Source organism: Gossypium arboreum, unplaced genomic scaffold (genome assembly GCF_025698485.1).
Source record: "Gossypium arboreum isolate Shixiya-1 unplaced genomic scaffold, ASM2569848v2 Contig00206, whole genome shotgun sequence".
NCBI classification, from domain to species: domain Eukaryota; kingdom Viridiplantae; phylum Streptophyta; class Magnoliopsida; order Malvales; family Malvaceae; genus Gossypium; species Gossypium arboreum.
Window position 1 is genome coordinate 21,133 of NW_026440323.1, and position 8,707 is coordinate 29,839.

Below are 8,707 nucleotides of genomic sequence, written 5' to 3' on the forward strand. Positions count from 1 at the left end.
GCCCTTTTAAAATCAGTTCAAGAGAAACGGTGTCGTTTTGGGGATTAGGGCCAATTGCCCAGTGAGTCCCTCGATTTTTATGCGCTTTCCTAATTGGCCCAAATTTTTTAAAATTTTTTTTAATTAGCCCGAGTTTTCAATTTTTTAAAATTTTAATCCTTTTACATATTTTTAATTTATTTTAAATACTTTATATATTATTTTATTTTATAAACATTACTTGTATAAAATGATATATATATATATTATTTTATTTATATATTATCCATTATTTTATATCTATTATTATTTATTTTAAATTATATGTAATTAAATTTTATTATATTATATGATATTATATTATTCGATATAGTATATGTATTATTAATATTTTATTAATTAAATATTTTCTAATGTATGTATTATTATTATTTTTGTTATTAATATTATTATATTATTATATGCTTCCTATAAATTTTATTATATTATTTTATATTTTATCGAACATTTATTTCTTAATCATCATGTATAGTTTTAAAATTGTATAAATTACTATTAAACATTATGTTTTTTATATACTATTAGATATTTGAAATTCATTTATCATTACATTATCTTATATATTGTTATATTTTATATCATTTATAAATTAAATGTTAGTTGCATAATATTGTTAAGTGTTGTTTGTTTGATATATATATGTTTATTTTTTATTACATTTGTTTTGTATATATTTATATGTCTAATTGTATATCATGCATTGTTTTTTTATTGTTCGTATATTTTGCTTATTTCTCTCCAATATATGCTATGTATCTTAATATTATGTTGTTATATAACTAAGATTTGCTATATTTATGTATCTAGTATAGGACCTTTATATTATTGCTATCGTATTATTTAAATACATGTTTTAGCCACTAATTTTTTTTGTAATATGCTATCTTACATGTTTTAATGTATATATATGGTTCTTCATACATCGATTTTAAAAACAAGACTCTAAAGTTTTCAAAAAAATAAAGGCAATGCTTGGTGTTTGGAAGTTTCGAGAAAAGTGGTGCCCTAATTTACTGGGTTGCAACTTTCCTCGTTAAGTTCAAATAATCAAGCACCCTTCTAAGTTTTTAAGGTTTTCAAAATGCAAGCAACGGTCTTGAAATTTCAAAGCGTTGTGTCCGAACTTACTGGATATGACGTTTCGTTGTTTCGAGATAGGGATTTCCAAAAGGACTAACTTAGTGTCAAATGTCTTAAAAATATTGTGTCCTAACTTATTGGATTAATATTTTGATTCATTTGATACAAGTGAACCTTAATTTTCAAAGTAAAAAATATTTAAAAAAGGATTGCATCTTAAATTTTTTAAATTTCTGACATTAAAGACATTTTGATAATCAATTAGGTACCAATTTTTGGGCATTACGAGGGTACTAACCCTTCCTCGTACGTAACCGGCTCCCGAACCCATTTTCTGATTTCGTAGACCAAAACTAATGATTTTTAAACAAAAAGTATTAAAAGGTGATCCAATCACACCTAAAAAGGTTGGTGGTGACTCCTGTTTTTGTTTTTCAAAGTCGAACCCCGTTTTATTTGAAACTCAATTTAAAAATGGTTTCGACAGAGATAATAATTCCAACTCGTTAGTTGGCATGGAAATTTCATTTTAAAACCACTTTTGGGACGTCTACCATTTAAATTCCAAATTAAAGGCTTGTATTGTTTCTTTAGCTTTTATGTCTTGTTGTCCATATTGTCAATGGAATAGGAATGTGGGTTTTGTCACAAGGAAAATTGTATTTTGAATAATATTTTAACAAGTAAATATTGCATGTTCAGGAAGTATGCGGAGATTATATTATTGGAATAATTAAACCTATAATTAAACTTGAAATGTTAGAAATTCTGTGTCGACAGTAGTAGCATACTTGAAAAAGTTCCCCACATTTTTTTCTTCGAAAATTTTCCGGAGAGGACCTATCTACTTTCTCTCCAAAACCCTAAACCTCTTTCATGAATTTTCATAAACTCTATCGTATCTTAAAATATTTGCGTACATAAAAGAACTTTCAGAGTTATTTTAATTTACTCGACAATTGAAAGTAATATATATTTTAAATCAATTCTATCGTATATAGATTTCAGTAGAAAGTTTTTTTCCCTTTGTTTTATAGAAATGATAGACCACTGGGTTTTTATAAGAGAAGGAATTGTTGGTTTTGAGAATTTTACTCCGGGCCTTTACAAAGCACATCTTAACGATGATGACATGAACTACCAAGACAAAGCAAGACTTGCTTTTGTTTTCAGTGTAATGAAACGCATAAAAAAATCAAACCGTTATAACCTACAATCCAAACGCTATACTGATTTTTTATTTTATTTTCCTAAAATTTTCTGTCCTTTTGTTATATTGAAAATTCGAAACCAATTAGGGAAGAACAAATGCCGCCCAAGTGCCCATATTTCACCTTGTATACAATAAAACCCCAATAGCTAAGCCACCTACCTAGTGGATTTGACACTTGGCTCAGTTGGCGAAGTAGTACAAAATTCTTTATTTAAAATTTGCAAAGTATATTTTCCATCAAAATTTGAGGTTACTGACATTACAAAATTACTAGAAACTGTTAATTACATATGTTTGAATGTTTATAAACTTTATTATTTGATATAAAGTTGTTTGAATTATTTATGTTTTTTTTAATTTATGAAACTCCACCAACTGATGATTATATTGTGTTGATGTATTTTTTTCACATTTGCACCTATCTTGTTTTTCTCTGAACCATTTATTTTTTTTTTACAAACGAGAAGAGTTAACCCCCTATTCAATTATCCCTTTTTCCACACATTTGAATAATATGGGGACTAGATTACCCTATTTTAATTTGAGATGGACTGAATTGCTCGTGTCCTAACATTTTATTGACGTAAATAGTCAATTTCATCATTAATTGTCCTTTTTTGCACACTCTCTTATAGTACATGGACTAAATAGGTCTTGACTCTTTTGTACAAGGACCTCCTGTGTTATTTTTCCCTGCTAACTAAAAGAAGTAAAAGAGGAAGTATCATATACAGAAAACAAGAATAAAAGAACAAAACAAGCCGTGGGAAAGTTATGAACGAATTGGCTACTCAAATTAGGCATCCAAGGCACGAGTGGAAAGAGTACTCAAATCCCACAAAACAGAATGAGGAGGTTGAAGTAGAACAATTTCAATCTTCAACGAGGAGAGGCCTATACCAGTTCCACAATGGCCCTAGACAAAAGAGGGCGTTCGTTATCCTTAATAAAGTTTCTTTTCGCCACACATTGAAAAGGAATATTATTTTCTTCCAATAGTGTTCATTTAATTCTTATTTTTTGTTATGTTGTAATATTTGGAAAAAAAGGGTATTTCTAAGGTAACTAAATGAGTTTCGATTAATTGTATTACATTTTATTGTGTTCATCTTTATCATTAAAACATGTAGGACACTGTCTTTAAATTTGAAATTGCACTAGGCAACTTGTGACCAAAGATGTAGGGAAATGAAGTAGATGGGAAAAACAAACATTGGAAACATGCCGAATCTAATATAAAAGCGACAGTGAGTGATTTATTCCCAGTGGATATTTTTGTCCATGCAAAATATAGTAAGAAATGAATTGAGATAAAGGTAGAAAAATCGAGGGATACTAAAATCTAAAAATTCGTACATAACTAAGAACAATAGTAACAACTGGAAAAATAAGTTAGAAACTCTTATCACATTCTAAAAGTTCAAGCAGGGTTTGATGGTATTACATTTTAGATAAATTAATGATGTAATTTAAGCACAGGCAGGGGCTTGAAAGTCTCTGATGGTTACATAGACTATGGAATAAGCTGCAATAGAGATGGGCGTGGAAGCATTGACAAGCTTTGGTTCCATCGCCGGAATGTCGAATGTTTCTGTTGGAACCATTGGAACGTCATTTAGCAACAGATTTGACCTTGTATATTTCCAGCTAGCGCAGCCAAATGATACTCCTCTCTATCCTTGGAACCTCTAAACTCAAAATTAGGCTTCGCAACATCCTTGGAACCATGTTTGGATCATCACCTGCATATGCATCTATCGAATTAAGAAACTGACCCTACTAGTAATAAGTAAGCCTCTAAAAGCACTTCAACGAACACTGAATTGAGACATATTTGGATACCAGGTCCAAGATTATAGATATGGTGTGTAACTCCATCAACAACATCATGCCCTGAAACTTCTAGGAAGGAATTAAACCATTTCTCATCATAATAACCACTAGGACCTAAAACCTTTGGTTGAGTTTTGGGATCTGGGTGTAATTCTTTCACTAGATTCTTAAGTACTACTATGTCTTTTCCGTATTGTTCAGCCTCAACGCTTGCACCCATCCCAGCTCCGGAGAGTTGATTTCCTGAAATAATAAATTGATTAAAATATAATTTGAAAAGTATAATGAAAAATAATCTCATGCAGAGCTTCGGGAAAACAAATTTAGTTACCAAATTCATAAGAATCAACTTTGTATCCCCTGGAAATAGTATACTTCATGAAGTCCCTTGCATTGTGCGATTGCCAATCGCCAACCCAAAGACCCTTTTCGATTTGTGACTGATTTCTTCCGAGAAGAGCATTCAACCCGAACGTAACCTTTACTCTTAAAAATGTCATATTAATAAAGTCAATGTCTTTACTAAGAAAAAAAATGGAATGTTTAATTATTTTTTGGAATAAATAGAAATACCAACCCAGTTTGATTGAAAATTTTATTGGGTTCGTCCCATCTTTCCATTGGAAGGCATCCCTCAGAGAATCCAAATAAACTATCTTCATTTTTCATGAAATTGGGGCAATTCTTAACTCCTCCTACTCTGTACACCACTTGATCTTGCAACGACCCACCAACTTTGATTCTTAAAGGATTGAATACTGAAAGTAATTTCAAAAATTAGTCCGAAATTGTTCTTACCAGCTTTGAACCAAGTTTAGTCCAACTCGTTCACGCAACCACTCTTACGAGGTGGCTTTTAACAGTATCCGAATCGCAATATTTGCAATCTCTTTTGGACTACCATGGATGAATTAATGATAGGGACATGTAATATTATATACGTAGAACTCACCTTTTATTGCATTTATTAGACCCTTCTTTTTCAAATCCTACTGTTTAGCCTCAACGCTTGCACCCATCCCAGCTCTAGAGAGTTGATTTCCTGAAATAATAAATTGATTAAAATATAATTCGAAAAGTATAATGAAAAATAATCTCATGCAGAGCTTCGGGAAAACAAATTTAGTTACCAAATTCATAAGAATCTACTTTGTATCCCTTGGAAATAGTATACTTCATGAAATCCCTTGCATTTTGCGATTGCCAATCGCCAACCCAAAGACCCTTTTCGATTTGTGACCGATTTCTTCCAAGAACAGCATTCAACCCGAACGTAACCTTTACTATTCAAAATGTCATATCAATAAAGTCAATGTCTTTACTAAGAGAAAAAAAATGGAATGTTTAATTATTTTTCAGAATAAATAGAACTACCAACCCAGTTTGATTGAAAAATTTATTGAGTTCGTCCCATCTTTCCATGGGAAGGCATCCCTGAGAGAATCAGAATAAACTATCTTCATTTTCATGAAATTAGGGCAATTCTTAACTCCTTCTACTCCGTACACCACTTGATCTTGCAACGACCCACCAACTTTGATTCTTAAAGGATTGAATGCTGAAAGTAATTTCAAAAATTAGTTTGAAATTGTTCTTACCAGCTTTGAACCAAGTTTAGTCCAACTCGTTCACACAACCACTCTTACGAGGTAGCTTTTAACAGTATCCAAATTGCAATATTTGCAATCTCTTTTGGACTACCATGGATGAATTAATGATAGGGACATGTAATATTATATACGTAGAACTCACCTTTTATTGCATTTATCAGACCCTTTTTTTTCAAATCCAACAAAAAACATAACTACAAGAAAAGTCAAAATTTATGTAAAAGACATTGTTCATACACACACAATAAAATATTCTTACCAAATTTAATAGTCTAGCCTTTCCCCAAGGATATTGATTGTAGTTGCATTTTTCAGTAGGCCACCAATCCAATGTAGTGCATACAAAGTTATCATCTGTTTCACCAATTCATGTTGCTCCTTGAATCACAACGTTCACATTTTGCGTCGACGAAAGCGATATCTGGGAAACAAGGATTGCTAGGCTGAATATGCATTTCAAATCCATATTCACGATATCTAGATATTAGGAAAGAGCGGGAAGAATTGAGGGTAATGCAATTGTAATCATGCATGCGTTTATATATATTAGTGTATTAAAAGTTTGTTACAATTAGATACGAATTTAAAATTGGTTAGGAAATTTAATCGTGGTAAAGGCATCATCATCATTTTGTTTAAAAGTTACAGTTTTGCAGCTACAACTAATTCCTTTTCAACTACGGTCGAGATAATAATTCCAAGTCGTTAGTTGGCATGGAAATTTCAATTTAAAACCACTTTTGGGCCGTCTACCATTTAAATTCCAAATTAAAGGCTTGTATTGTTTCTTTAGCTTTTATGTCTTGTTGTCCGTATTGTCAATGGAATAGGAATGTGGGTTTTGTCATAAGGAAAATTGTATTTTGAATAATATTTTAACAAGTAAATATTGCATGTTAAGGAAGTATGCGGAGATTATATTATTGCAATAATTAAACCTGTCATTAAACTTGAAATGTTAGAAATTTCGTGTCGACAGTAGTAGCATATTTGAAAAAGTTTCCCACATTTTTTTCTTCGAAAATTTTCCGGAGAGGACCTATCTACTTTCGCTCCAAAACCCTAAACCTATTTCATGAATTTTCATAAACTCTATCGTATCTTAAAATATTTGCGTACATAAAAGAACTTTTAGAATTTTTTTAATTTACTCTATAATTGAAAGTAATATATATTTTAAATCAATTCTATCGTATATAGATTTCAGTAGAAAGTTTTTTTTCCCTTTGTTTCATAGAAATGATAGACCACTGGGTTTTTACAAGAGAGGGAATTGTTGGTTTTGAGAATTTTACTCCGGGCCTTTACAAAGCACATCTTAACGACGATGACATGAACTACCAAGACAAAGAAAGACTTGTTTTTGTTTTCACTGTAATGAAACGCATAAAAAAATCAAACCATTATAACATAAAATCCAAACCCTATAGGGATTTTTTATTTTATTTTCCTAAAATTTTTGTCCTTTTGTTATATTGAAAATTGAAACCAATTAGGGAAGAACAAATGCCATAAGTGCCCATATTTCACCTTGTATACAATAAAACCCCAATAGCTAAGCCACCTACCTAGTGGATTTGACACTTGGCTCGATTAGTAAGTAGTACAAAATTCTTTATTTAAAATTTGTAAAGTATATTTTCCATCGAAATTCGAGGTTACCGACATTGCAAAATTACTAAAACTATTAATTACATATGTTTGAATGTTTATAAACTTTATTATTTAATATAAAGTTGTTGGAATTATTTATGTTTTTTTAATTTATCAAACTCTACCAACTGAGGATTATATTGTGTATATGTATTTTTTTCACATTTGCACCTATCTTGTTTTTCTCTGAACCATTTATTTTTTTTTTTACAAACAAGGGAAGTTAACCCCCTATTCAATTATCCCTTTTTCCACACATTTGAATAATATCGGGACTAGATTACCTTATTTTAATTTGAGATGGACTGAATTGCTCGTGTCCTAACATTTTATTGACGTAAATAGTCAATTTCGTCATTAATTGTCCTTTTTTGCAAACTCTCTTATAGTACATGGACTAAATAGGTCTTGACACTTTTGTACAAGGACCTCCTGTGTTATTTTTCCCTACTAACTAAAAGAAGTAAAAGAGGAAGTATCATATATAGAAAACCAGAATAAAAGAACAAAAGAAACCATGGGAAAGTTATGAACGAATTGGCTACTCAAATTAGGCATCCAAGGCACGAGTGGAAAGAGTACTCAAATCCCACAAAATCAGAATGCGGAGGTTGAAGTAGAACAATTTCAATATTCAACGAGGATAGGTCTATACCAGTTCCACAACAGCCCCAGACAAAAGAGGGCGTTCGTTATCCTTAATAAAGTTTCTTTTCGCCCAACATTGAAAAGTAATATTATTTTCTTCCAATAGCATTCATTTAATTCTTATTTTTTGTTATGTTGCAATATTTGGAAAAAAAAGGTATTTCTAAGGTAACTAAATGAGTTTCGATTAATTGTATTACATTTTATTGTGTTCATCTTTATCATTAAAACATGTAGGATACTGTCTTTAAATTTAAAATTGCACTAGGCAACATTGGAAACATGCATAATCTAATATAAAAGCGACAGTGAGAGATTTATTCCCGGTGGATTTTTTTTTCCATGCAAAATATAGTAAGAAATGAATTGAGATAAAGGTAGAAAAATATAGGGATACTAAAATCTAAAATTTCGTACATAACTAAGAACAATAGTAACAACTGGAAAAATAAGTTAGAAACTCTTGTCTCATTCTAAAAGTTCAAGCAGGGTTTAAATGTATTACATTTTAGATAAAGTAATGATGTAATTTAAGCACAGGTAGGGGCTTGAAAGTCTCTGATGGTTACATAGACTATGGAATGAGCTGCAATAGAGATGGGCGTGGAAGCATTGACAAGCTTTGGTTCCA